The sequence below is a fragment of the Anser brachyrhynchus genome, assembly GCF_964034855.1.
Source record: "Anser brachyrhynchus genome assembly, chromosome: 6".
Taxonomy (NCBI): Eukaryota; Metazoa; Chordata; class Aves; order Anseriformes; family Anatidae; genus Anser; species Anser brachyrhynchus.
In genome coordinates, this window is record NC_137700.1 from 18,275,314 (window position 1) to 18,302,474 (window position 27,161).

Consider the following 27,161-nt stretch of genomic DNA (forward strand, 5'->3'; position numbering starts at 1 on the left):
AATATGCACTTCATTTGTTTAGGTTTGTTAAGCTGAAAAGGTATGCTTTGTGTTTGTTAAGTATTAAGGAAAAGCTATGTTACATTTTGAACTTAACATTTGTAAATTTGTCTATATTCTTCATGCTAATTTTGGTGGTTTGGGTTTTTTTTGAGTATTTTTTTTTCTTCCCTCCACAGCAGTTTATATAGGTCAGTTTAGAAGAGAGGTAATGGTGTTTGTAGAGCACCCTTGTATGGCCACCAAAGCATTCCTGCCCTGCAAACAGATGACTGGGTGGTAAGCATAGTGGAGTGAAAAGGAAAGTATTTCTCTCATTGATCATTTTTAGCTACTGAGGTGACTCCAGCTTGTACAGCTGCTCAGGTGCAAGTAGTGCCCTCCAGCTTTTTAACTAATTGGCTGTGATAATCCAGGGTCTTTGTCACATCCTATGAGCTGATGGAGAGACTCAGCCTTTTCTCATCCACCACACTACTGCTGAACAATGTGAACTTTGCATATAATCCCTAGCTCAAACAGTGTCTGAGACATCTAAATTATACTTGGAGAACAGCAGTAAAGGTGACCAAGGATATAGCCAGCTCTAAAAAGTAGCTTTGCTATCAGGCAAGCTCTCACTTTGCCCAATTCATCAGCCAAGTGATTAATCCTATCATCACACATATCAGAGCTCAAATACCTGATTATGCATATTCAGGCTATTCATTTGAAAGAAATGATTATAAAAGGTAAAGTGCAATGTCTCTAGGCAGCCATCTGCCCTTTCCAAGTGGGACAGGCCACCCTATCATATGTTGGTGGCCTTCTAAACTGGGAGAGGGGTGCACACCCCAGGCCCAGCACCTCTGCCTTTTAGCTCCCACGTAGTCCAGGGGGCAGAGGGATAAAGCTGCAGTGAAGCAGCAGCCCACTGCAGCATCTTTAGGGGCTGCAGTTCTTTTTCCTTTATTTTGGAGTCCATGTTGATATGTCTCTCCTGAGTTGTGTTATCTTGAAAAATGTATTTCCAGAAGGTGGGTCCTCATGGCTTCTTGCCTACAGTGGAGGGGGTAGAGTGGGCAAGTTGATGGGTCAATTCATTTTCTGCCCGGTGTTCTTATGGACAGTGTTCAGATTTATCAAATGTTTTTTTTCCATGTGCTTGTGATTTGACAGTTAAAGGCCACATTGTGTGTATTAGGGGAATCACTGCATGCTAGGGTAAGAAATTAGGTAAAAGAAAAATTGATAAGTAATTAGTGAAGTTAATCCACTTATGGCAGCAAGCCTGAGATTTATCTGGATCTACTGCCATTCAGCTAGTGTTCATATAAACAAAGCAAGTTGGAAAAATATCTCTGAAATCCTAGTTACAATAACGTGGGTTAAGATGATAAAAGCTTCTCAATAGGGAAGAGCTATTTAGTAGAAAAATAGTTTTATTCATTATATAAGATCCCCAATTTCTTTTATCTGTTTTTTCCATTATTGAAGATCTGCTGTTTGAGTTGTACCCACATCTTTCCAGCCATATCCCCACAGGAAAACATTTTAAAGAGCTAAAAATAGGAGAGCAGAGAATATCACAGACATCCACCTCTGCTTTGCTTTTTCAAAGAACTATTTCCATTGCAGAGAATCAGATTTCAAGCAGAAATGCAGGCTAGATATTTTTTTTTAATAATCATTCTCTACAGTTTGTGGGGCAAAATATAAATGTAGAGATGCATTATCACAAGAATGCTCCTCATAAATATGTCAGGAGTGTATGGATTTGTATTGGAAATTAGAGTTGTCTTTGGCAAACTGTCTGCACAGTTGTGATAAGGAAACACATTGAAATCTTAGCTAGGTTTGCCTGTAGTATGGTCAGTTGTACAAGGAAACCACTGTCCAGGAGTAGTTATGTTTTTTTCTTATTCTCTTTGTTTTAGCTTTACAATAGATGACCAAAAATAAATGAAAACTTTAATTTGAACATAAAAAACTAGATGAGAAAGCTACCATGCTTAGCTGATTTTATTGCACTAGACAATGCTGTCATTAGCTGGGTACGTAAGCCACAAAACCGAACCATGAGAGTTGCCTCTCGCTGTTCCCTTGGTCATTACCATCCCTGCTGTCCTCCTGGGGCTCGCTCCCTGGTGTTGATGGTGTCTGCGGCACCTGGTGGGCTTGGGGCTGCAGCTGTGCATGGTTAGCAATTGACACTCTGCAAAGTAAGCTGTGAGACTGATGGCTTCCCTTGTTTTCTGCCAGCCTCTTCGTAGCTGACTGGGAAGTAGGTTTCTTTAGGTGCTCTGTTTATTCTCAGTCCAGAAATAGCTTCTGTATTTTGGGCTAGCAACTAATAGGAATTTCTCATTTTTCCCCTTTTTGTTCCACATTTCATCTCCAGCTAAAGTTGAGCAAACTTCAGGTTCAGTTGGTAACTGAGCACTAGATATAAGCTGGAAGATGCTTGTAAACATAACTAGTTATTTCAGCAAAACAATTATCCTAGCATTGCTGCAACTCGTATACAGAGAAGAAGAAAAGAGTTGTGAGGGAGAAGGAGACAGCAAAAAACAAGAGTCTTGAGCTCCAACAGAAGTCCTTGGCATGAAAATGTGTAAGTGCAGGTTCTGCTGCCTCGTACATGTTTTACTGTGTAAGTATAATTCCTCTTTTCAGGCATTCTCAATATATTTTTGTTTCTCCTTTCTGTAATAATCTTGTTGTATTTGTTTCTTTGGACAGGTAGTTATTAGCTATGATTTGATATGTATATTGCAATAACAAGCCCTTTACAACTCCTATCGGGCATAATAGAATGAAATATCCTGATACTATCTTCGGAGGCAAGCATAACACATGTCCATAACAATCTCATTTCAATTGTATAGAAGCAAAACTGTGACATAGTCAACACCGGCATAGCACAGTGTTTCGTATAGTCTGGGCTCCATGGAAAAGTAACAAAAAAATGAGGCTGTGCTCATTTTGCTTAATTGCAGAGGTGCAGCCTTGGCAGAGGACAGGTAGGCCAACAGGGGAAGCCCTGCAGCCTTACTGGTGCTGCTTTGTGCTTCAAGCTGGGTGCCTTTGCAGAGCTCAGGGGGCTGAGATGTTTTGCAGATGCATCAAGGAGTAAAGTGAGGATGCCTGGGATGGCTGCCTACTTACCATCCCCTCGTGACTGGGTTTATTTCTAGAGAAGGGGGTGACTGAGTCCAAAATTCTTTGATCTCAGGGATCTGCAGGAGTACTACTGGGGGTGGGATGTATTTGAATGTGTCTTGTGCGCGTGTGTATAATGATTCTTCTGTAATGATATAGGCAGGGAAGAAAATCTGTATAGAAACTATTAGCAGACCAGCAAGTGGGGAAGAAAAGGTGCTAGAAGATTTGTCTGTGCTTGGGGAAAACAAACAAACAAAAAAAACACAGAAAGAGCAGATATACTCAAAAGTGGCAGATCAGCATCTTTAGAGAATAGGATGTTTGCCAAATAATACTAAGTGATGGAGGACATTGCAGGGACCAGCTTGATAAAGTGGCAGCATAACCTGGCAGTCGCATCGGTAGCTGATGCCAGGGATGTGATCAACCGTGATGCCAGTCCTGTGAAGGGGACTCTCCAGTACAAAATCTCTCCACTACAGGCTGAATTACTCCTCTCAGCCACATCTCAGTCCTCCGGAACTGGCTGAGGTCTAAAAGAAATGAATGCCTTGCAGAAGGATGCACAAATTTCACACAGAGGCGAAGCAAAGGACAGACCCACAGCTGGAGCATACTGCCTGGAAAACACATGGAGCATCAAAGGGGAGGCTGTGCCATAGCTCCCCAGGCTTCAGTGAGCAGGAGACATGCTGAAAATGGACAGTGCTGGCAAAGCATCATGATAGGTGTACAAGCCCTCTGAACAAAAGTGTAAGAGAAAAACAAGAAAATAATCCTCAGTGGTGTCATTTTTGCAACTGTACTTGCTTAAGGTAAGCCCAGAATGTCTTCTCTTGTCTTTGTCAGAAGCCCTTAAACTCTAATGGGATGGCATAGTTGTTCTCAATTAATTTATTTATGCTTTGCACAACTTGCGAGTGATGTCATCTTGATAAAGAAAACAGACTAAAACTAGTATAAGAAGGGACAAGCCTGCAATTTTCTATCACTTAGGAATCCCCACAGGAGGAGGAGAGAAAACTACAGCAGCAATGAGCAATCTTCATACATGAAGTTTACACCAAAGAGAAGAAATCTGAACGAATGATTCAATTCCCTTACTTCACAGATATCAAAACAAGACGGAAGACACTAGATAAAAATTGCCTTAACAGCAAAAATCGACCATGTGTGAAAACTTTAGATCTTGGGGTGCTGGTATAATCAACAGCTCTTCTTAGACATGAAACCTGCAGTATAAGTCATGAAGAGCTCAAGGCTATAAAATATCTTCCAGAGAATTTACAGAGGCTCTTCTAACAGCTGAAAACTAGCAGTTGCATTAGAAAGAAATGGAATAATTTGGCCTGGCCTAGACCTCTGTTGGCATTAGTAAAAAGGTGGAAACTGAACCAGTTTGGCCATGTGATCAGAGCAAAAGACCAGGCACTCACCAGCAGGGATCAGTCAAAGGGGAAAATGTTTCCCAGGGTAATTAAAAAAAATAAATAGAGAGTATAAAGGGAAATTGTCAGCCAAATAACACTGAGTACTTGTAAGTTACAATCAACGCTTCTAAATGACACCTTAAGATTGAGTCAAGAGCAGGAAGATGAAGAAAGGTAGGTCTCAAAAATTCCCTCCTTAACTAATTCAAAAGGTCTTTCTTTAGAGGGTTGTGCATTAATCTTCCACAACAGATAAGCCGATGTGATTTGCCCTAATATCTGGTGTAAATACAGCATAAGGCATATAAGAATTTAAAATGAAGCAAAGAAAAGGGAGAGAAGCTAAGTGTACTCAAAATTGTAGAAGAATGTTACATGAGCAATTTTTTTTTTTTTTTAAAGTCTAAGGAGAAGTAAAGCTTGGATTGGTTTTGACTCTGTTTTCCCTTTGCCTTCACTCACTGCTGGTGTTTGCAGTGTAGAATTGATTCAGCTCAGGTGAGTCCTTTGCAAGCCCGCAGGAATATCGCAGCTTTCATCTCTGGCCATAATCTAGGAGTGGGGAGTGAGTGCGTATGGGTAATGCTGGCAGCCTCTCCAAACTCAGTGCCTAGGGTAAAGTGACATTGTGCTTAATTTCCTCCAGCCAGGTGGTGGAAGTGGATAAAGGCTGCAGAAATTAAATGCTTAGGAAACAAACATCATATGTAAACTGTTGAAACTCCGTGTGTGTGAAGTAAAGGGGAATTGGAAGAGGAGCACAGCAAAAAGTATCTAAGAAACAAAGAAACCCAGTGTTTTCATGTAAAATATTTCTCTAGGACCTGCTACTCCTTGGTAAAATTGGTACTGTCTGTATTTTGGGAACGCAACTTTGTGGAAAGCACCAAGTGTCAAATCACTCGGCCTCAGAAAAAGGGCATTTTGGACTACTTTGGCTTTGGGCATCTTGCCCCAAGCTCCCTGTGAGACCTGCAGGTGCTGGGCTGGCTGCATCCTTTGGGAGGTACTGAGTCACCCCTTGGCTTTGGTTTCCCTTGCTTCCAGCTGAACTTCATTCTGCAAAGATAATTGTGGGCAATTTGTGATGATTGTGCATAGGTGAATGGTAATGAATCTGGTTGCTGCATCAAAATGACAGTAAGGGACATTTATTATTGCAGTAAATAGTGGAAAACAATGGAAAAAGCTGGAAATAAAACTGTCATTGTGACAGAATTGGCTTATGGCAGTAGCTGAGTACAGCTGAAAGCTGGATTTTTCTTTAACCACTCCCTTTCAAAGAAGGTTGTAATTTTTTGGTCAGAAATGTGGTAGCAAAAGTTAAAGGCAAAAATGACTGGAACAGGTACGACTGTGGTTTACCTGATAGTAACCCAAATGGTTAAAAGCCACAAAGGGCATCATTCGCTTAGAAAATTGTCATTAGGATATAGATAATCTTTCACTCGTAGGCGGTACAACCTAACAGAAAAAGCAATTGAGCAACCTGACCTTCTCTTTTGGCTCTGCCAATGGTCTGTTGATTGTCTCTGTCTCATTTCTGCCTACTTCAGTCAAACAATTTATATTTGCTTTGAAATACACAGAATTAAGCTGCTATGTCTTTGATGAGATATCACACAATATAGCTGTTATCAGAGAATGTTTAGTTTAATCAGACTTTGCTGCAAGAATGTTTAGCTCAGCTGAAATTATCCTCTGGTCTCAACCCGCTCTCGAGTGGTTGGATGCTTATATCACAAAGAGATTTGGAGCGCTGTTGGTGGTTGTGTGGGCTCCTCTTTCTGGGGAGGGGAGGCAGGGAGTTTTGTGATGGAGAAGGAACAGCCCTTGACATGTTTTTCTCACACTTGAGCAGGGTAGCAGTGCACCCAGTGCATATTGCAGATGTGGCTCTGACCTGGCCACTAAGCAATGTTCCTAGTAGTTGCATGTCTCCTTAGCATAACTGTCGTGTTCTGGATTTAGTGTGCATCTTTCAGAACTGGCAGGCAAAGTAAGGAGAGCATGTCACATGTTGTGAGCTATTTGGAGAGCAACTGCACCAGCTGAAGAACTTTTGATAAAGAAATCAGCGTTTTCAGGTATGTTTCAGCCAACTTTGGAGTGCTGCAGTTCAGGTCAGGTCAGACTTGTGAGGCTGCTTTCTCACATCTCTGTGACTCCTTGGCTATGACATCATGTCTTGACTTTGTCCTAGCGCAGCCGATCCAAAGCAGCACCTTGCAGACGCACACAGGAGGTGGTGGGTGATCAGCAGCCCGACAGCCAGCTCTTTCTGCAGCCTGTGTCTGCCCCACACGTGGGGCTGGAGCTCGCCTCTGCCACAAACGAGCCTTTGATGTGGGTGGCGTAGCAGCTCTGTGGTAATCTCTGGGGGAAAGAGCAGTGATATTGGGCAACTTCCATAGCCTTTCAGGAGTGGCTGTTAGACCCTTCTTAACACATTTAGAAACATGGCTGATATCCTCCTGTGAACATGCTGTTTCTGTTGAATATGTTTTAAGAAGTATTTTTATGAGTTTGTGCAACAGAGAAATTCTGGAGATTATTTTTGTTCATTAGCTTCAAGTTAGAAGATCATCCATGTATAACTGAGCCAGAATCCCCTTCATCTTTTCTCACCTGAGATTTCTTTCAAGTTCTAATAAATTCACTTTTTAATTTAATGTCAGCATGTGTGCAAGGCTGTCCCTGGAATAACTGTTATCCAAGGATTTTAGCTTCTGCATTAGCTGACCGTAGAATACTCATTGTTTCGTCATCTGCTGTTAATAGCGCACCATCAGCAAAGAGGTGTTTCATAGGTCTGTCTAACAAAACTAGGTAAGTGACACAAAATCTCTCAGAAGTCTAAGAAAAATTTGCCTTGAAGAGGTGAATGAAAATAAAAAGTAAAATTCTTGGTGCAACCTTTAACCATGGACAACCACTGATATTGATAGGATTGCATCAGAAATTACAGCAGTGCTGTTCTTCTCTCTATTACATTTATGTTTGTGTCAGCATTTCTGCAATAAACCCATATTTTCTGGGCTTTAACAACCTGCTATAAAAAAATCACATTGAGCTGGAACTTGTTGCACACATACTGTATTTCAGCATTCTAGGAGTTTTATTAAATCTGAAAAAAAAAATCCATGAAGCTCTTTTAAAGTTATTATAGAATAAAGAATGAAGATTTCATGGTTTGGGTTGCATGTTGTCATACTTAGTGTCAGTCAAAATCAGCTGAGTTACCCACTGTATACTGATTTCGTTCCCTAGCTCAAAACCACTCCTTATTCATCTGCATGGTTGCTGTGAGCTATGCATCAGAGCATCTATGTGGTAGCCTTATTTACTGCTGTCTCTGTGAAACCAAATGATTAAAAGCACAATATATTTTTTTGGGAAAAAAAAAGATCCCCCTCCCCCAGTGGAATTTTTTTGTGTTTTTTAGTGTCTATTTTTGCTTTGTATAGTAAGAATCTCTTTTTTTTTTTACCTATGCATAGGCAGACATGCACTAAAAGCCTAATGTGTTGCTGGTGAGAGGGGCTTCATTAGTTGTCTTGAGCTCTGTGCTGAGCCCAGTAAAGGGTCACTTACTGGAGGTAAGGCATTTAGAGGGGGGGGCTAAAGCATGCAGGTATTTCTTGGCATCCTGGCTCCCAAGTAAGATTCTTGCAAAGGTGAACAACAAAAAGTATGGCAAACTACAGCTCTTAAGAAAGATTTTTTTTTTTTAAACCTGCTTTAATGACAGTAGATGGAAAAGATCTGCCTCTCTCTCAAAAGGTATGGAAGAGCAGAAGAAATTTTATATATTTTTTAACCATTCTGTATAAATTTACAGATAAGTACTTTGGAAGATGCTGGATTGCAACAAGTAAGACTAACAAGATTACAAGTAGCAGACTAATATATTGGATCAAGTATGTACTGATTGCTTTGCTTTGGCTGGAGTTGATAACTCGTGATTGAGTTGATAGCCATGTTTTGTAATTCACACCATTGTTAGTAAAGTGCACAGCTGAACAAAAGATAAAATTTCTAGTCTGTGGAAAACTTGGATATTTCAGCCTTTTTTCTTCTCCTTAAATCTTATCAAATAGTTAAAACAAAAAGCTTGATTTTGGAAAAGTTCAAGTATTGACTTAATTGGCTTTGCTTACAGCTGAATTACAGCTCCTTCAACCCACTGACCGCCTCTGGTAGCAGCAATATGGGTGAGCTTGATTGCTGCTTTCCAGCAGATCCCATCTCCTGTGATACAGGCTGATGGCTCAGCAAGAGGGGGAATAAAAAACATGGTGTAAACTTTTTGTTCAAGTTTGGGAACATGTTGGACATGAGAAAACTTATTGTGAGGGGTAGGAAGGAGAGAAAAAAACGTGCTGAAATTTGCTCAGGATGTCATCTTGTAGGTGAGATAGGAGAATGTGGCAGCTCACGAGAAAGGGCAGTTCACTGTTGAACTGACTCAAAGCAAAATTTATTCCTGTCATCCCAACAAATAGGAAAAAATAGATTTTATTCATACTACCCGAAACAACTTATTTTGGCCTTGGTTTCCCAGTGCACATTAGCAAAACTAGTATTTTCCTGAAAATGAATATTTCACCTAGCAATCAATTCTGTATTTGTAACAAAATGAAGTAACACTGTCTTGGTAGAGGTTTGCTTTTCTGCTGCCTTTTCTTCCAACCCACCCCAGCTGTGTGTGTGTTCTCCACATGTTTTAGTCTTATCTCCAAAATTTAAAAACTCAACTACCAGCAGTAGTTTCTCCTGTATGGGAAAATCCCATGCAATTTTATTAAGGGGAAAGGGATAAAGATCCTGACCATCGTTTTTAATTCAGTAGCAGTCTCTCCAGCGTCTCATTATCCTCCTTGTAAATGATTCATGGCCAATAATCGTCTGTGAAGAACAAATGACTCCCCTGTTCCCAAGTCGCCCACACTTATCCTTGAGCTACCTGTATTTTGGATTAAGACCTTCCCCTAAAAAGTCTGCACAAATATCTCTTTCCCTGTGGCTGTTACCAGGTGGGAAAGGAAGGTTGGCTTGGAAATGGTCGGCATTATTCAGGTTGACCTTCAGAGCACTTATTTACAGACCTGCACAAATTTGAGGTTGCAGTTGAAGAGCAGGGTAGGAAAAGTGATAAATATATTCTCAAGGGCAGGAAAGATCTAAGATGTCTATAAAGAGCTTTAAGAACTCCTGCAGGCCTCCTGGAATAGGCAGGCAAATTACTGCCTCAGACAAATGTCTAGGCTGCTAGATAACTCTTCGCTGAGCCCGCAAGTCTAAATGGACTGATACTGTCTTGCAAGTATGGTGGCTTGTTTCTTCTCATAAAACATTGCCTTATATTGAACTGTTGAGACTCCTTCCTCCTTTTCCTCAGGCCATGTGGTATTCTTTCTTTAATGGAAGTTGAAATGAAGTTAAGTATGTTTCATTACAGCTAGCAAAAATCATCTCTGTTCTTTGGATACCCACTTGTAGTTTCTCTCAGATTTACTCGTGGCATGTTACAATGCCATCTTCCTTAGGCTGCTTTTCCAGCCCTGGCAGCAGGACTCCGTGTGCTGTTCTTAAATGCTGCCTTGTCCCACAGCAAGGTGGGATGTAGAGAGCTGCTTGTAAGGCCTTCTGCCAGCCGTTCATTAGAGCCACGCTGTGCCTGTTGGACTGTGCTGTGACCCAGCCCCTTTGAGGTCTGCTGCTGGGCACGAAGGTTGGCAGCTGTTGCATCCTGCCCTCTAAATGGGTGCTGAAGCCAATAGCTTTCATTTTGTGATGGATGTGGTACAGACATCACCTCCTTTTTTCTTTTTTGAGTGGAAAAGAAGGGTGAGTATAAAGGCTCTGTCTGTTTCAGAGGTTTGGGTCTGACTTGATCTCTGTAGCAACTTGCAAATCGATGCTATGGAATTGGTAACAGTCTCCAAAATGATGCTTACGATAAAGTCCCTGCGTATTGTTTCTCAGGAAAGCTGTGTGAATCAATCAAATCCCCACTGAAAGTTTTAGTCTGCAGTAATAGTCATTCACATTTATGTTTCCGAATAGAAATGCGATTGTCACAGTGTGTAGGCTTGAGTGTTCTGTGTTTAATATAATCTGGTTACCCATACAGAGTTAACTCACTGTCTCAGAACAGTGAATTGAACTAAACTTTGAATGAAGAAGTCTGTTCAATTACAACTCCATTTCTTTCCAGTAGGAACCACAACTGTATTTTAAGTTGATCTGTGATATTCATGCCTAACTCACTAAACTACTCATCAGTGGCTTAGTTTATTTTACTTAGTTTCACTTCAAGAATAATTTCAGTGGCTTTCTGGAAATATGTTGCAGTGGAAGGGTTCACTTGGAAGCTCTTAGAGACACAATAAGGTCGCAGCAGAGAAATCCACATACTTAGGTGTCTCTGCCAATAATCCAGTGTTACTGAACAGCTGATTTTGTGGAACCAGGAAACTGCTGTGATTGGGAAGCTGTTTTTGTGCCTTGACAGTCTGAAAGACACCAAAACAAATAGCTATGGGATGATCCAAGAGTTCTGTTGGCTGTTTACAATTCTCTAGTTATAGAGAGTCTTTGCTTGGATCCCATACTGCCCGGGACAGTATTGCAAGTTGAGTAATAACCTCATGAGTGTGCTTTGCTTAGCTCTGTTAGTATACCACTCAAAACATGCAGTGAAGATAAGGTCCAGGAGTAGAATGTCCTTAATTATCAGAAGAAGGGTGTAGCAGTGCTAAGGCCTTCCTGGTATTGCAACTGTGAAATGTTCTTGAAAGCAAAAATTTTCATCGTGTAATTTACTGATCCAAAACCGAATTCCATAGCTGATGCAGCTTTCTCTTCTAGGTGGTTTCTGCCCCCTGCCTCTCTCAGCCCTCATCCGTGTCAACTCCTTCACCACCTTTGGTATGCTAGGAGCTCCTGCAGCGTCTCACTGCAGCTGCAGGACTCTCTTTTCAAAATCAGTTCAGAATATGTGATGTGGCAGTAGCCTTGAGCTTTGCACTTACCTTTTGATTCTGCTGTTCAGCCAGTGTGTGGTTCCTAATTTCAAAAGTATTGGATGAATTGCCAAAATAAACTGGAACTTTACTTTTTAAAAGAAATGCTAACTTTTCTAGACAACAGGAAAAAGCTATTGCAAACTGAATGTTTAAAATGCTGGATTTCATATGTCATATGTCAATAATATTTCTATATTTTTTATAACCAAATCATCATTACAGAGCTGTGGAATGTGTTGAGTTTTAATTGTGCCTCACAAAATACTACATTGTTTTATCATAAGCGTTAAACTGAAAACACAAATGATAATCTGTAGAAGTTTGGAGCTGAATTTTCTGCTAATAGAAATCTGTTAGAATAGAACAGATTTCTGTTAATAATCCTAACAGTGAATATTTTATGTGTATCACTGTAAGTGGACACAATCAAAAAACGTGTACATTAGAAGATTCATCTTTGATGTTGTAAAGTCAAGAACATAAAAGTCTGGATGATGTTGCATCTAAAACTATTTGTATGAATGACATTTTCCATTTTTTAGTCAAATTTAGGAGGAAGCAGTTAAATAGGAGGAAACTACCCCGAGATGGTGTTTAAGGCTGTAGCAGTTTCCACAGTGGCCGCAGATTTCTAAGTGTATAACGCATTAATAAGTTAACGGAGGAAAAAAGAAAGTGTGTTAAATACAGCAGTCATTTAGTTTTGAAATAGTGTTTTTATTGTTGATTACAGAGCAGGAAAGGTTGGATATGTGGAGTGAGGAAGGTCAAGAAGAGATACGTGTGAGCTCTGAGCCAGCTGGATGCTGCACAATGAAATCATCTCCTTGCCTGGCATTTGCCGCTTTGTTCCTCCACAATGGTGAGTTCAATCATTTAACCCAAACTTTTCACAAGCCTTTTGCTACACCTGTCTCACCTTCTGTACACGTGTAGTTGTGGCATAAATCAGGGCCACATTTATTTTAAAAATAAAAAGGTTTTAATGATAGGAATTCTTGGGCAAGTAGGAGGAGTGATTCTTGGTGTCTCAGGTTGTCCCTATTCTTGAGATGGCTGCAGTGAAAGTAGAATAAAGTTTGAGGAGCAATTTGAATAGAAAGCTTGAGTACAGTTTGGGAACAGTTGCACTGCTTAAGGTACTGCTTTCCTTTCCCTCATTTCCTCATCAGCTTCTTATTTTCCATATGCTGAAAGCTGTGTCTTCTCATTATAGTAGGATGGACCATGCCATGCTCTTTTCTGCTTCAGTGCAAAGCCAGATGGGTCAAATTAAACAACCTTCAGGTTAAACAGCTAAAAATAAGGCCAGATGACTTTATATTGAAGCTGGTGAAGAGCAGTGGCATTAAAGAGTACTTTCTGCAAATTCATGTTGGATAGTTGCCTTAAATAGTACTGTGAAAAGCACCCAGAAGAAGCTAAGATTTCTACTTCTAGAGCAGAATTTAAATTATATAGAATTATTAAACAAAATTAAACCAAAAAAAAACTTGACTTAGTGCTCATTAGTTCAACCTATGTAAAGAGTGAAGTGGGGTAAACAAGCATGGCAAAACTGAGTTTGTAAGACTGTGTTATAAATCACCTGTGTTAAAGGATCAACCTGGTGTTCTCCGTATAAGCTTGATCCTGGTCTTACTTGGAATGTTTCACTTTGAACCTTTAGGTTCTTTTAAAACAGTGGATAACCTGTATCAAAAAGTAAGCATTTTTTATGAAAGGAGCAGTAACATTTCAGGCTTTTTCAGTCTTAAACAAATCTCATCTATAACCACTGTAAAGGGTAAGTTTTCCCTTATCCCTGTACTACTACAGTCTCTGAAAGCATCTGGTATTGAGTACTGCCAGGGAGGTAATTTCAGGCTTGGGTCTGGCCAAAACTGGAAAATTGTTAACCCACTATTTCTTGTGGGGCTCTTAGTGTAAAAGCATCATTCTTTTCCGGTGGTGCCTTGGCCTCTGCCAGCCAGTACTTGGAAAACTGTCTTGATTACAATGGACAAACCACTGGAGTTTACAAATATCTGTAAAAGCAGTCGGGCAGTAGTCAGCTCTTGTTAGCAAATTCAGCAGGAGGATCAAAGTTAGAAGCAGTATAGGCATCCCCTGCTTCTTCAGAGAAATGGTGTCTAGGCTGTGCTGAACTGCGCTGAAAGCTTGCAAAGCTGCTGGAAACCCTGCAGATAAAGGGAGTTTTTAATCTCTGCAATTCTGTATTTCAAACTGCTGTTTCTTATGTTGCACCACAGGAACAAGACCTCTGTGCAACAGTCATTTGAATGCATTGGAAAACAGATCAAAGCACATTCCCATTGCGATGAAAAATCAAAATGCACCTTTTTATAAGCACTTCTTGTTGGACAGTGGTGTCCAAGATGCCCCAGTACAGCGTTAGAGGGATAGTTCTGTGTATGGCTCCTAACTTGAGTTTTGGCAGAGGAGTCATGGGTATTGCAAACAGTGGTTCTTCAATAGCAAGTTTTTCATCATGCCCTGGAGCATGAAGCTCATATCTTTTCTTTGTCCTATTTCTTCTCTTTCTCCCCCTTGCCTTCTTTCCCCCACCCCTTTGTTGTTATTTTTAAACTAAAATCTTAGCTCTCTTGTGGGTCTTAATAAGGTTCAAACAAATTCTGCTCATGTTTTTAGCAAGAACAAACTCCTCAAGCCAAGCTAAATTCAAGCCAAGCAGAAGTACAAACAGGCATAATGCACATATTTCAGTCATTGTACAGGGCGCAGTCAGGCATGGCACAAACGTTGGTGATTTACAGGGAGCATTCAAAAACTCTCTCAGAGCATGGCAGGCCTAGCATGTCTCCTGGGGGCTGCCAGCTTCGTTCATTTTTACTTGTGGTCACACAGGGAATTAGATATTCACTCAGTGAAGTGCATTTGTTCCCTTGTTAAATAGTAGTAATGTACTTGAGTATGAAAACCAATTTTAAGCCAGTAACAAGAAAACCCTTTTAGTCTTTCAAATGCTTTTACATTTGAGAAATAGTTGTTCAGGTAAAGTAATGTGAAACTGTGTTTTGGAGGGTTTTTTATAACCTTTTCAAATGAGTATGCAGTGAATATATAAAAAATAAAAAGAGGATGTGCTATTTTTTGTCTGTTAACAATTTTTATTCATTTCTCTCTTTCTCTCATGCATGTTATGTGTGAATTTTTTGGGAATTTTATGTTTTGAGTTTGGAAGGTTTTATTGTGGAGACGAGGTTCCTGCTGTGGTTACAGCTCTGTGCACAAAGACACAGGAATTTACAGTTGCCTCCATTCCTGTAGCTACAATAAATCAAAATGGGACGGAGAGCTCTCACTGTGCCACTCAAGCATTTGAGAGATGTGAGGGGGGAAGTGACGTTGAAGCAAGGTAGAGAGCCCAAGGCCAAGGAAGTTCCTTCTGCTTTTTGCAGAGAAGCAGCTTTCCTTGGATCTCCGCTTAAGTGCGACGTTCTTGTGCGGTGGTGCTGTGCTCACCCGAAACAAATGGCATTCACACACACCCCCTCTATGCCACTGTGCATTTTTACAGATTGCCTAATCAAAGCAACTCTTGTGAATAAGTTACATTTTTTTTTAGAAATTTATTTACATCTGCTTGGTTCAGTTGAGTTCAGTGTACTGGAAAAAACACCCTGCTCTGTTTTTTTTTCAGACATCATTTTTTCAATGTATTTTTTTCCACCTCAGCTGTAAATGCTGTTTAGCTTATCTTAAGGACTGTGAGACCTGACAGGGTTTGTGATGAAATAAACCTACTGAAATCAAAGCTCCTTGCAGTCAGCTAGAGATGGGTCCTTTGTGGGCAATGCTGGAGTAATCTGACTCCTTGGGTTGTGGGTGTCCTGGCATGGGGTTGTGCGTGTTGTTCAGACAGCAACAGCATGAACTGAAGTGTAACAGCCCAGGAGGCCACGGTTTAACTGGTTGTAACAGCCCCCAGGAGAGATGCAGTGTATGCTCCCTCCCTCCCTTGTGATGTTTTGCTTTAGTGTCACAACAGGTAAGCTAACCAACATCAAAGACTTTTCCCAATTAAGCTCTGATGTGCATTTCTCATTAAGCACCTCCTTGGAATATTACACCTGCTACAAAGGCTTCTTTTATGTATGAAGTAACTGGGTCAGGGTTTTTTAATAGTACTTTTTCATTCAAGATAAGTGAAATGAATGCTAGTTAATCGAACTTGAAAGTTCTCGTAGCTTTTCTGCTCAAAGAGAGTGACCCTACACAACATCGGAACAGCCGGCAGCCCAGTGTGCAGGGTGACCTGTGGGGAGGTAAGACACCAGTGGTTAAAATCTAAGAGTGGGGACTTGAACCTGCTTGCCTCTGTTTCAAGAAACAGACTCAGCCTCCGGGCTACTTCTCTCTTGCTCTGCAGATAAAGGGGGTATGAATAAATATGTGGGTGTTTAAACATAATGGAACAGTTCCGGCAGGAAGGATGGATGAATGTGGGAAAGATGGATGAATCAGAACATGGAAATTTTTGCTGATAAAGGTCCTGACAGTGCTTTGTTGGTGACAGTCAACCTGCCTGTGGAAAACAGCCTCTGTTATGCAGTACGTCCTCCTCCTGACCAGGAGGGTGCTGTCCTTCCCCTGCCCGCTCTGGCTTGGGCTCGGAAAGACAAGCCCTCATGCTTCAAGGCTCACGTAGCCAGGCAAAGGGCGGTTTGCTTGTTTGTGGCTGGAAGAGGGTATTGCCAAAATCCTGCAAAATTTTTGAAATACCGAAAAAAATAAATACAAAAGGCTGGAAAATTTTGTTGTGCCAAGTGTTGCTAGGAAGCACAGTGCATGTGAGGTGCTAGATATATCTAGGAAGATGTCCGGGCCATCTAGGTAGTCAAGACTGGTAAAATATTAAAAAGTACATATGGTGAGATGGTGGGGAGTGTTTGATTTTTTCAGATGCCTGTTTGCTTTCTGTGTGGATCTGAAGAATCCAAGGCAGATGCTTGTGTCAACCCCCAAGACTAGTGTGTGAAAGGATGGCGGTGACAGGCCTGGGTATATAGGGTTGGGGGGTTACGGGTATTTGGTTGTAAGGACTGTGACAGCAGATTCCTAGAGAGGAAGGCTTCGCTTCTGGTGCTCACCAGGGACCTCAGCAGGCAACAGTGTCTGGGCTGGAATGCTTAATCCAGCCTGAGTTCAGCTCCCTTGCTGTTCTCCCCTTTCTCAAGTCAGCTGCAGATGAGGGACTTCCACCTCCATGTTGGCCTGCCCTTTTCTCTTGGCTTGTTGCAAAGAAAAGCTCCTCAAGCACTCCATCTTGGCTTCTCCCCATAAGCCACCATTAGGCAGCATATTTTCTACCTTTGCTAGTCTAATCTGTAACTTTATCACTCTCCTAATAAAAAAAAAAAAAAGTTTACTCATGGTAGTGAGCACAGTTTACAGTAAACAGCTTTTGCTTAAATGCTTTGTTGAACAAGAATCGACTTAATTATATGCTTAAAGAGAAACATATGCATATGTGCTCTGTTGAATCACTCCTTTTGCTTATGATGGGTACAGGTTCAAGCCCTTAGTTGTTTTTCCAAATACTGATAGAATAGGGAAGCATGTACCAGAAACAAAATTCCTACATGGTTTTGGGAAACTTTGTTGTATAAAGGTATGACTGGGGAGGAAAAAAAAAAAGGCAAAAGGCATTATAAGATTACTGCTTTATGCTTTTCATGAAAGGGTAGATTAAAGTGTGTGAATTAAAAATCATTAAAGATTAATAAAGAAGAGAGGCAACAGGAATCATTTTAATTTCCTTCCTTACCATATAAAATTATAGCCTTAGGGTAGAATGAGAAAAATGTAGAACATATGAATAGCAATGTATCCGTCAGGGCTCTACTATTTTTGCCTCCCTTGACATGAATACATAGCTAACAAAAATATTGTTAAAGTACAAGTGCTCACCCTGTAAATAATTTACCCATTAGCTATCGTAACCTACAAATGACAAAGCAGCGGTGGGGTGGGTTGTCTTTACTCAACATGCCAGAAGAGTTCTAGCTACCTGAACGTTTTATTTATTGCAATCTTAAATGCTTGTATCATATTAATCCCTGTAATGGCATCAGGAACAGATTTGGCTTGCTGTCCTGACACTAATATAGCACAATATGTGCCTAAAAAAAGGTGGAACTGGCTGGAGCTTGGTGTAATGTTGTTTGGGGGGCGAGAGGGGGCTGTGCAGCAGAGAGCTCCTGTTGAAGGTGGGGTAAGAGCATGTTTTGCTGTGCCTTTGAATTGACGTGTTCTGTTGCACAGAGAAAAGGACAGTTAAGACCTGGTGGAGGAAGGAGAAGCAGAGCCAACTGACTGGTGTCTCTGTCTTCAATGAAATCCACCTGGCAAGTGGAAAGTAAATGGGGTGGTGGTGGTGATGGTCGCTGTGCTGAGCGCTCTCTTCAGTGGCAGCCCTCTCTGTTTTGGTAGATTGAAGTCACTTTGTTTTTGTGCATATCACGATGAAAAACATCTTTCTTGATGTAGGCCTTATACTCCATTTGCTGTGTAAGTGCTTACTTCCAATAGGCTAATTGTATGATTTGGAGTTATTATCATTTATGTCGCTGCGTTGCTGTAATGCTCTCAGGCCTGTGCTCTGTGACTGTTTGTACATGTATTTCCTAGCCCGTCGTGATATATCTGGGTTTATAATTGCTAATGAACACAGAAGGCCAATTTGCAAAGCAGAACAGATGGACACCTAATCAGTCTAATGACTTAATGTCACAAATGCGATGACCTTGCAGTTACCTATTATTCATTTCTGCCAGGACTGTTTCTGAAGTGAAGCCTGCTTCTTAATCCAGACTCTTAAAGCTGCTGCTTGTCTACCTGCAGCAAATGCTCCAGCATTACCAGGCTGGTCACACCAGTGCTTGCTCAAGTCCCAAGCTGTTAAAAGATGATGATAGGTTTTGCCTAAGAAACTGCCTACTCTTGCACTATAACCAGTCTTGTGTTTTTTATTATTACTGTGCCACACAGAAAACCACTTACTGTCTTGAAATTTTAAAATCTTCCTTGAACACCTTGCCACCATGTCGTGTCTTTGACAGGTGCTATGTGTTCTTGTGGTTGCTTTTATATTTAATATCTGTACTCTTTCTAAAACACAGAAAAGTCCCACCAAGTGCCTGTCATATTCACAGAAATCATCCTTTGCTTCTCCCCTTTGCTTTTCTCCTTAGTACAGAAAACAATTTAGATCTGTGCCTGAGCCCTCATTAAGTTGCCAGGACTTGTAGAGAAGTTGAATTTTAATGTTCTGCTGAGTAACTGGGAAAATCAGGGGCCCAGAAAAAACTATGACCTTGCCTGTTCCTTTGGATCTACCCAATGTTTGGAATTTTTATTCCCCAAATAGCTCATTATTAAAAAAAGGGGGGTGGGGGAGGCTACACGGCTTATTATGTACAGCCTTTCAAAAAAGAAACATACCCAAATGTGCCTGTTTGTCTCTGGGGAGAAGACAGGTCTCTGTTCCTATCGTGCTTTCCAGCGGACTTGTAAGAACGCTCTTGAAGTTCCTCTTCATTCAGGCCTATGCAGTGTCTGTTGTTGCATACGGGAACAAATGGGTTTTCCAGTTGATTGACACTTCCTCTCAGATCTGTGAGGTCCTGCTGTTTCTCTACTGCAAAAACTTGACTATTTTCCCTGTTGAAAAGAGTCAGTCGTCAGAAGAAGTAATTGCTCATTAGTGCAGAGGGGAGGGGGGCAGTAATGTGGCATCAATTATTTAATGTGCTGCTGATCTATTAATGTTGTCCTTAGTGGGTGCATTACTGAAAGAAAAGACGAGGCACTTAAATTCCATTCTAGGTCTCTATTTTATATTTGCTGGTTTTCACGAAGTTATAAATTAGGTTGTTAACTAACTGATTTATGGGATATGCTTATTGTGCCAGTAATTTTCTGCATCAGTTGTAAATTACCTTCTTTTATTTTGCCATCTGCATAATTATATTTTACCCTTTTGCCTGTGTGCGTAATTTGTTACCCTGACAACCTTTATCATTCTAAAATTTTTTGTGGGTTTTGTCAATTTTTCTCATGTGAATATGATACTGAAAAAATAGATATCTACCCAAGTGATAGGAAATTGTAAGCGACAGCACCAGCTAAGGCTAAAATTAATTAACATTCCTGAACAAAAAAAACATGAAAAGATTGTTACTGCACAAAACTATATGTAAAGTAGCCTTTTTACAAAGTGAAGTTAATAGGAAAAATCAGCACTTATTTTTTAATAGTTTTACCCATGTCAATGACTTATGGAAATGTGGGCAACTGTAGTTATTGTTGCATTAGCTGGTTGAGTAGTAGCACTCCCACAGATCATCTCTTGAATACAGAAATATCCCTGAGAATCTCTATGCTGGTACACAACAGTTTTTCAGGGGTGTGCTATAATTCAAACATGGTAAAGGACATTTATTCTCGTTTACATTAAGAAGCTTTTTTTTTCTCTACAACTACTAGGCAGTCCACTGTAAGGATGGAAGGATAGATATTTGTCACTGTAGATCTCTCTCTATTTAGAAATGTCTATACATGGTTAGAATTAGTTAGAAATAGTTAATGAACTGATTTAAAAACATCTTTGTTGTGTCTGTCTTCCAGTACCATTTTATATGACGTAACTTTACTAATATTAGCCTTAAATTACATGTAAGGGTGTTTATACTTTTGAACTTAAAATTAGTGCTGACATGTAGAAGCTCCACAGATATGACCTAAGGAAAGGGGCAATGATAGATGCAAGAGAGAAGGTGACATGCAATACAATATCCTAGGACAAAAATAAAAAGAAGACGTTTAAAACCTGATGTACTTTGTAGATTTTTTTTTCTTGGCATCAAGTTACAACACCTGACACAGAGAAAGAAAGATAGTATGTATAAGAAAAGATATCTTAAATACTGCTTATGTTTTTTATTTCTTGATTATGCCACATCAAGTGGAATTTTAAAGTAACTTATTCTTGAAAATTTCATCTTGTTGGAGAGAACTATTTAATTTATGGCCCTGTTTCTAAATATAAATATAGTTTGTCTTTTTGTAGAGATTGTGCTGGTATGCATTCATAAGGTGATAGATTTTGTGGGTTTTTCTTCATTTCTTCTGATGGATGGATATTGGGTGGCTGGCTATTGCTAGTTCTTTTCCAGTTAGTTATTTTAATAGGATTTTGGCTCAAACCTTCCATAAACTGGAGACATAATGTCATTTCATGATATTTCAGTGAGACAAAGTTATGCCAGCATCTTCAGAAGCAATCACACAATTTCAGCTTTCAGATATACTAAAATGGCAGCAAGCGTATAGCTTCCAGGCTTTACAAAATGCTCAGCATCTGTTATTTTCTTAATTTTAAAGCTCAGGTAGCATTTTCCAAGCTGACACTTGCGAAGGATGACCTCATTGATTCACTCTGGCTCAAGTCAAATTCCAGTACCTCTCAATGGGCTTCACCATGCCAAGGTGGTCATGGCACCAAGGAACTGCTGGCATCAGTTTTTCTGTACTTTCCCCCAGCTTCTGGTGGGTCTGCTGAGCCTGGGTGGTGCCCACGACCTGGTTGACAGACCTGGCTCCTGGAGCACTGGGAAGCACCAGCCCTTGCCTGCCCCATCCTGTGGTCTGTGCTGCTGCTCACCAGTGAAGAGCCAAGTCCTTCTTGGTCTGTACTAGCAGATATAGATATGTATTCATGGCCTTGTATATTCATGGCACCTGAGACAGCTGCCAGGCACAAAGTGCCTGAACAAGTTTAGAAAGCCCTAAATATGGTCTAGTGAAAGAGTAGCATTAACATGTATTTTGAAGTTCAGTATGAGGCCTGTTAGTATACATAACAGACATACATCAAATGCTTCTGCTGCTCAGGGTGGATTTACTGCAGGCTATGGTTTCCTGCTCTCAGAAAGAAAGGCTCACTCACCAGTCTGATAAGAATTTGTAAGCCATATTAGACTTCAAAATCATGTTTTATTCATTAGGTAGTAACTCATTTTCCAGATATCTAGTTGATACCATGTTCAAGATTAAATCTGATGATTTTTTTAAAATCAAGATTCATAATCGCACTGCAGTTTCTACAGATTCTTGCAAATTCAGTGAATCGATTACTTTATTCTGTTAATTCTAACAGTTTAATTGGGTTGGAGGGCATACTTGTAGTTAGAATAATGTCTGCATTTAACTTAGATATTGTTTTGGTTAAGCATTTGTATGGTTTTCTTTTGTTAAATAGTGGCTTATGTTTAATGGTGCATATTCCTGCTTTGTTGCCTTTTGGTTTATTGTAATAATCATAATAACAGGTCACAATATGGCAGCTTGTTTCTTTTACTCAGCAGTGTGGATCCCAAATCTCTAATGTGGAGGAAAACACATTATGCATGATCTGAAATCTTTGCCAGTCACCTGTAATTATTTTGACAGCAAGTAGTCCTTTATTCCTCAGCCTTCCTTGGTCTTAGGCTATTTATCACTTTAAAATACTACAACTTATTTCACTCTCTCTTTTCCTCTTTATGTGTCTCGTTTAAAGTTTTTAAGTGTAACAGATTTACAGCTCAATATATTTTTTAGCTAACGCCAACAATGCATTTTGGAATCAACATAGTGCATTAGCAATTTGAAAAATTGGCGAAGTACTGGGCTGGGAGCTACACAGGTTGAGGGTATTCACTTAGCTGGAAGGAAGGGCAGGATGCATTTTAGGGGTATTTCATAAACGGTCTATTTTTTTCTTTCAGAACCTCTATGAGCCCTGAGTTTATAATCTATTAATTTAGAAGTGAGAGAAACAAAGAGGCTCAGTGTTTTTTCTTTTAATCTTCTTCTTGAGTGCACTGAAATACAGGCCCATTCTTTGAAGAGACCACACAGTACTAGTCTTGTAGATCTTGTTTAATAAAGCTGTAGAGATTAAACGAAGCAAACAAGGAAACAAGATTCACCTTCCTCTGCTGGTCATTTGGCAGGTGGTTGCAGCAACATTCCCAGGAGGTCAGAATTCACTTGCCAGAGCTGATATTGAAATAATTATGAAGTTATCAAGAAAAAAAATACAGCAGGCACAATTAGCATGGAATACTCTCATGCATTTCCTTCACCTCTTGAAAAATCTCTTTAAGTTGTCTTGTCTTGGATGAGTTTTAGCTGGTTGGTTTTTATTATAATAATTTCACAGAACTTCGAGCTGACTCTTATTAAATAGGACTACATGTCGGTAAAATGAAGAGCAAACAGCAAGGTATGAAAGCCTTATAGTTCTATCTGAGTGCCCAAGAAGAAGAAAACTCCTTCAATTGATGAAGTGAATTTGTTAAGTTTACAGTTAGGGGTAAATATGATAGATTTTTGTAACATTGAGATCTAAACAAGATCTTTATAGAAAGAAAATTCATTTCTGAGGAGCAGCTTGGTGTTCTTATACAAGGACCATGCTCTGGTGGTTTCAGCTTCGGTTTCCTTGTTCTGTAAGAGACTGTGGAGTATTTCCCGTCTGGATTTTAGTTATCCCACTGAATGTTCTCTTTAAAGGACATACACAGTATACATGAAGTAGTCCAGCTCTCCCCCAAAATAGGCAGGGACTTTTGTGTTACTGTTGTATATGCAGCTTAAAAAAAAAAAAAGTGGAATGTGGGTGATCCTAAAAGCGTAGCTTTGTACAGCAGCTGCTGTACAAAATAGTTTTATCACAGCAATGGAAACGTCTTTTGCTTAATGGAAAGATGATGTGTAAGTACTGGATTTTCAAAGTAACCATTAAAGCAGTGGATGTTAGCAGCAATTATAGCATTAAAAGATTGAGATAAATCTTGGGTTTAAACATTTTGATAATTATTACTGATGTGAATGAAAGTGAAATGAGTATGTGTGGTTTGAGGAGAAATGGCATTTGCAAGATCTGAAACTAGGTGGAACTGCCTGAGTTGGTAATTGCATTTTAGGTAGAACACCTAAATACATAATAAAGTAAATAATTCCTCAGAGAGCTGTTCATCAAATCATCAATGTTTTTTCACTGTGCTGATTTCATGAGCTTCCATTGGTCTGTACTGTTTAAACACAATCCTGATGCAGGTGTAAAGATCCTCTTTGAATGAAGGCTTCTTACCTTACTCTTCAGAGAGTTTTTGGTTATTCAGCTTCACCTTTCCTTTTAATGCCATAGCTTGTAGATTTCAACATCATCAAATTATTGTTGACTTCACAAGCAAAATAAGCACTAATGAGGATAGATAATAGATTGAAGAACCAGAACTTCAATTAAAAAACAAAAAGGTAATGATATGCACAAACTAGAAGTAATTTCAGAAGCCAGTAAAGTACTGATACAAACTCTTGGACAAGTGTGCTTGTTTGCTTGTAGCTAACCTGGAAAGGGCTCCTGCATCATACTCTTCTCCAATATTAGAGTAAAACCTTTCTTTAAATGTTTACCATTTGGATGTAGATAAATGAATTTTCAGGTTTGTGCAAGTAAGGGGAGTATTAGTTTAGTTGTATGCTGTAGCACAGGACAAAGGAGAAGTAGCAGCTAGAAGAGATTGGGCATTTGGATATGCAAGGTCAGTGGACAGCTGGCAAGCCTCAGTCCCTAGAAAGAAGCATTTCTCTTCTTCCTGAATGGATCTATCAACTTGCATGTAGTACATGTGGTTGGATGACTACAACATAACACTTCTTGCTTACGTTAGACAAATTCCTTATTTGCATGGATGTTCAGTATGCATTAAATTATTGTAAAGCAGCTCAATTACAGTGCTTGGACAAGCTGCTCTGCCTAGCCCTCAGGGCAGAGCATCAGAATGCCTTATGGTCATTTGGACTAGGGAGCAGCGCCTACAATGCCTGGATCCTCTGTGGCATTAAGCAAGTGTCAGTGTCTTGGTAGCACCATGCAGTTGGAAGTGTCACATGCGTTGTGCCGCTGCATTGTGGGCATGTTTGCTTGCATGCACGTTAGCAGCTGCTGAGAAGTTACTCACCTAGAAAGTGCTGACAGCGTGGTCATCCCTGCTGCCAATTTTTAGGGTTGGCCAGAGGGAACTTGGTCAATGTGTTTACATGAACTTCTCAAGATCTCTCTGATTAGAGCTAAAATTGCCTCCTGATTTATTGGAGCTGATGGCCCTTAAGCAAAGACCATTAGTTTGCAGAAAGACTCCCATTTGACATAAGTGGGCTCTAGATCAGGCTTCATATCATTAAACAGCTATATTTCCTGATTCGTGGAGGTGAATGCACTGGATTCTTGAAATGATACTTGAATTAAGCATTATGAGCCTGATGTAGGAAGTAATGGGTGATATTCTGTAATGTAAGTTATAAGGGAAATTGGAATAGAAGATGATGATAGTTCCAGAGGGCCTCGGTGGTTATTAATCTTGTCGTCCCTCTTCCCTCTGTCACCTCCCTGGGTCAGAAACTGGTGTTGAGGCAGAGACCACAATACTGGGACAAATACCAATAACTTTGTAACCAGCTTGGTGAATTCATGTCTGCTGTGATTTTTTGAAAGGTAGCTAGCTGACTGGTCCCTGTCAGCAATGTGCAGCTAACATCATATTTATGCAGAAAAAATAAATAACCACACACATTAAAAAAAACAGTATCAATACCAACAGGAACAACAAAAAACACTTTAAAAGTCTTAAAGCCTGATGTAAAATAATTTGAAAAATGCTTAGATAAAAAAAAAAGCATATATAATATACAAAATGATTATAAGTGCTTGCTGTAGCAATGTGAAAGTAAGAGAGTTTTGTCATAAAATGGAGTTTATAGTGAAGAAGTCTTTGTGTATAAAAATTTCTTTTTCCTTCCAGAGGTTGAGGTAGACGACGCTTTCTCATGGACTTCATAGTTTGAAATACTAAATTTAAAGAAGAAAAAAAAAAAAGAAATTTCAGATGACACTTGAACTGCATAGAGCTACTTGGAAAGATTCCAGATTTTGCTTCTCTCATTTCGCAGAAAATAAAAAGAGAAGAAAAATTGTGCTGGCTCAAGTGACTGAAGCCTGGAGTTGTGCTAAGCCATGCTGAACTGGGTTTTCCCTGCCTGTCTTCTGCCCTCCTGAAGACTGAACCCACTCTGATCACATGTCTTATTTGTGTGTGGTGGCAAACTGGATGTGCAGGAGATCTCTACTGTCCACAATTACGGATGGGAGCACTACATAAATTCTCCTTAGCATTTATAAAATGCTTAGCATATGTAAAATCTCCTTAGCATTCTTCTCAGCTTTCCCACTGTCTTCTTGTTTTAGTATTTTCATGCAGTACGTGCCTCATCGGTGACGTTGCTGCAAGTCTTGTAGAAGCTCTTCCCTGAGCAGCGAAGAGGTCTGGGGGTTGCTTGTCTCTTGGACAGAGCAGGAAGAGAAGAGAGGATAGAGTGGAGTAAATCCTATTAGCTTTCTTTTCCCTTCCACAAGTATTTCCCATTTTTCCCTCTGCAGATTTATCATGTGCATTCTGTTCAATATCAGAGAACGGGCAGAAGCCAGAGAGGAATCTTGACTGATTTGCAAAATGCGAGTGGAGGCAATATATTTTTCATGTACAAGTTAGTTTTTATGTACTTCCTCCTTTTTTCAGTCAGCCTTAAAACAAGGACATCTCTAAAAAGGTTAATCTTGTCAGTTAACTTGATGGTAGAGAGTCTTTCCCAAGTAGGAATTCTAATCTTGCATTCTGTGCATGAATAACAAAGGCTGTAGTACAGAGAAAATTAGAGGTGAACTCGTTTTCCTTTATTCTTGATTATAGAGTTCAGTGCTTGCACTGCTCCCTTTGCTGAAAGAACCCTGTAATCACCCTCTGAACTTCCTTTTTATGCTCACCCACTACTCAATTAAGAATTCATTAGGCTGCACACCTGCAGTGCCTTTACCCTGAACTGTAGTTTTTAACCCCCTATGTCTACATAATACAGCCTGTGGATTGCTTGACTTCAGCCAAGTAAAAATCACGATAAAATTTATGAAGATAAAACTTCTGTGTTGTTTCAAGCCAGTTCATAAACAAGAAGCTATAGTTTTTTTTGGTGAGCACTGAGGACTAGAAGTGAGATTTACTATGACTTTCTGAGTATGTAGGACAGGTGAAGTCACAAACTGATGAATAGTGAATAACCAGAGTGCAGTGATGCTCCCATTAGAATGGGGAAGATGGAGTGGAGGCTTGGGGAGCTGCTCTGCTATTTATGTTGGATGTAACTTGCAAGGTGATGTTGTTCCTGCCTTTTTCTTGAGCATTGCTTCTCAGCCTCTGAGCTCACTTGGTGAGTCTTGGTGGGAATGTTTTGATTCTGGAACTTTTCGGAGCATCTGTTGCAAGTAGCAAGAGTTTAGATCTTTTTCATAGTGTTTTGACATTTTGTCATGGTGTTTTGGTGTTTTGTCTCGTTCCCTAAAGAGAGCACTGCTTGTATGCTGTTAGTTCTCAGTTGTGTTCGAGTCCTGTAGATATACAGGATTCACTGGGAAAACAGCTGTACTTCG

At 40.0% G+C, this 27,161-nt stretch overlaps 1 long non-coding RNA gene and 1 other non-coding gene across 46 annotated transcripts in view; both read left to right on the plus strand.

Annotated features, from left to right (window-relative positions):
• The window catches only part of LOC308197296, a 722,739-nt gene that overhangs the window by 212,588 nt on the left and 482,990 nt on the right, over nt 1–27,161 (plus strand). For 42 of the 45 annotated variants that reach the window (XR_013952725.1, XR_013952726.1, XR_013952751.1 and 39 more), the window contains 2 exons: nt 11,448–11,507; nt 12,339–12,467. This is a non-coding gene — a transcript (uncharacterized protein). Of the gene's footprint in view, nt 1–11,447; nt 11,508–12,338; nt 12,470–27,161 lie in introns of those variants that run through there. The other 3 variants (XR_013952744.1, XR_013952745.1, XR_013952743.1) reach the window with 2 other exon arrangements.
• Nucleotides 1,026–8,402, plus strand: LOC308197307. The gene is made up of 3 exons (XR_013952791.1): nt 1,026–2,632; nt 3,627–3,959; nt 4,141–8,402. It is a non-coding gene; the product is annotated as an uncharacterized lncRNA (long non-coding RNA).